A 3,359-nucleotide genomic window follows, 5' to 3' on the forward strand; every position below is an offset into this window, starting at 1 on the left:
AAAAAAAAAAAAAAAAAAAAAGGCTAAGTGAAAATGTAACCCCAAGTCCAGGAATCAACAGGAGTTTGGAATGGGGTGGGGTAGGGGTGATGGGTGAGAAGAAAGGAATTAAAAGTGGGTCAAACTTTATAGGATAGTAAAAATAGGCCTCAAATATTACCAATAATTGAATACAAATGGGCTGAGTGCAAAGGGAAAGGTTGACAAAACGCATTAAAGAAAACTCAAAACCAAAATCAATAATAACCTTAAACATGTGTCCATGTTTTTAGCCTCAAATATGTATGAAGTGAACATTTATAAACCTGCAGGAAGAAATTGGAAAACTCATCCTCACGGAGGGAAGTTTCAAAACCTTTTTCTAAATTCTCAATAAACCAAACTAAAAAAATTTACGTTAACTACAGCTATCAATGTGTAAGAAAGGAGCAGAGGCACAAACTAAATGACATCACAGGAATGCAATAGCACAGTCCAGTATGTGGGAAACTATGGGATCAAAAACCTTCAGTCAATCGACTGCAAGAAAAAAATCTAAAAAGGAGAAACCAGTTGTTGAAGACACTTGAGATATGCCAATCAAATGCAACGGATGTACCAGGCTTGGGTAGCACAATCCAAAAACTGAAAAAAACCAAAAAAAAACCCAAAAAATTAGCCATTGGGTGAGATCTAAAGCTGACTGGGTATTTAATATTCTAAACAACTTATCCTTTTAGTATGATACTAGAATGTGGTTATATACTTTTTAAAATAGGCTTTTTATTTTGTAAGAGTTTATTTTTTATTTTTTTATTTTTCTTGAGATGGAGTCTTGCTCTGTCACCCAGGCTGAAGTGCAGTGGAGCGATCTCAGCTCACTGCAAGCTCCGCCTCCCAGGTTCACAATTCTCCTGCCTCAGCCTCGCAAGCAGCTGGGACTACAAGCGTGTGCCACCACACCTGGCTAATTTTTGCATTTCTTTTTTTCTTTTTCTTTGAGACCGAGTCTCGCTCTGTCATCCAGGCTGAAGTGCAGTGGCACGATCTCAGCTCACTACTGCAAGCTCCACCTCCCGGGTTCACGCCATTCTCCTGCCTAAGCCTCCCGAGTAGCTGGGACTACAGGCGCCTGCCACCACGCCTGGCTAATTTTTTTGTATTTTTTAGTAGAAACAGGGTGTTATCATGTTAGCCAGGATGGTCTCGATCTCCTGACCTCGTGATCCGCCCACCTCGGCCTCCCAAAGTGCTGGAACCACAGGCGTGAGTCACCGCGCCCGGCCAATTTTTGTATCTTTAGTAGAGACGGGGTTTCACTATGTTGGCCAGGCTGGTCTTGAACTCCTGACCTCAGGTGATCCGCCCACCTCAGCGTCCCAAAGTGCTGGGACAGGCGTGAGCCACCACGCCCAGCCTATTTTGTAAGTTTTACATTTACAGAAAAAATTGTGAGGATATATCACATCTAATTTCCCCTTTTATTAGTATTTTACATTAGCATGGTACATTTATTACAATGAGTGAATCAATATTGATACATATTAACTAACCATTTTAAGTTTTCTTAGTTTTTACCTAATGTCCTTTTTCTGTTCCAGGATGCTATCCAGGACACCACACTGTATTTAGTCATCACGCCTCCTTAGGCCCTTCTAAGCATGACAATTTCTCATGCTTCTCTTCTTTTTGATGATCTTGACAGTAGAAAGGTATGTTGTAAAGTCCTTCAGCTAGGTTATATCTGATGTTTTTCTCATGATTAAGCTGAGAGTACAGGGTCTTGGAAAGAAGACCAAAAAGGTAAAGTGCCATTCTCCCATTTTGAGGTATTTCCTAGCAACATGACATTATCGATGTTGACCTTGATCATCTGGCTGAGAAAGTGTCAGTTTTCTCCACTGTCGTTACTATTTTATTCCCATTTCTATACTCTCCTCTTTGCAAGCAAGTCACTGTTTACAGGCCACACTTAAGGACTGGGAGTTATGCCCATCTTAAAGGTGGAGTGTTGATGTAAATTACTTAGAATTCTTCTGCATGGGAGTTTTATGTTCTTCACTTATTTATTCTTCATTTATGTGAAGAATACTACAAACACGAGCCACCACGTCCAGCTAATTAAAATTTTCTTTTTTATTTTTAGAGATGAGGATGTTGCTGCTGCCCAGGCTGGTCTTGAATTCCTGGCCTCAAGCGATCCTCCCAAAGTGCTAGGATTATAGACAGGAGACACAGTGCCCAGCCTGTTCCCATTATCACACCCTTCATGTTAACCTTTGGTCAAGCCAAAGAAGCATCAAAAAGACAATGCACACTTAATTTATAAGCCAAAATCTGTATTAGCTATTTACTGCTACATAATTACCCCAGAACTTTGTGGCTTACGACAGCATGCATCTCTCTGTATCTCTGGGTCAGGAATTCAAGAGCTCTTTTGGGCAGTTCTGGCTCAGGTCTCTGAAGAGGCTGAAGCCAGATGTTGCCTGGGACTGGAGCTGGAGGATCCACCTCTCAGGTGGCTCACTCATATGGCTGGCAGCAAGTGTAAGCAAGATGGCTTCTCTCTTTGTGGAGGGCTGCTTAAATCTTACAACGTGGCCTTAGCTTATCCCAGAGGAAGTAATCCAAAAAACTAAGGTTGAAGTTGCAATGCATTAGAACCTAGCCTCAAGTCGTATTTTTTCTGCAGTGTTTTACTGATCACACAAGTCAGCCTTGTTTCAACGTGGGCAGGTACTATGCAGGGGCTGGAAAACTAGCTGATGCAGAAATACATTAGAAACATGACCATTAAGAAAAAAAACTTCAGAAATTTTTATTTAGCAAGCAGGGGTAGGTTAAAGACTTGGGAAGAGCGTAGAACTCATCAGTCGAGGTGAACAATGGCAAAGGGTTTTAGCTGAACACAGGTGCAATGCACGGGAATGGTCAGAAGCACACAGGCAGGACACACAGATGCACAGGGCTGTCCTGACGAAGGCAGGCACTGCCCTCCCACTGTGCCCACTGCAGTGATAAGCCTGTAATTGGAATATTGGGTACAATTTCTGAGCACTGAACATTGACTACATTTTTATGTAGCTCCAGAGAGTGAATCTACGGCTGCTGAAATTCTGGGAAACATTTCACTTAGCACCAAGAAAAATATGCATTAGATTATCCATACAGGGTGTCAGCAAGACTTACTAATCCCCTCTAAGGTTCCAGTTCACAGGTGCCAATCTGCTGTTTGTTTGAAAAGTAGACAACCAAGCTTCTCAGAAGTGTGATTAAAAATAAATGGCATGGGCCGGGCGCGGTGGCTCAAGCCTGTAATCCCAGCACTTTGGGAGGCCGAGACGGGCGGATCACGAGGTCAGGAGATCGAGACCATCCTG

The sequence above is a fragment of the Colobus angolensis genome, unplaced genomic scaffold (assembly GCF_000951035.1).
Source record: "Colobus angolensis palliatus isolate OR3802 unplaced genomic scaffold, Cang.pa_1.0 Scaffold95, whole genome shotgun sequence".
Lineage (NCBI taxonomy): Eukaryota > Metazoa > Chordata > Mammalia > Primates > Cercopithecidae > Colobus > Colobus angolensis.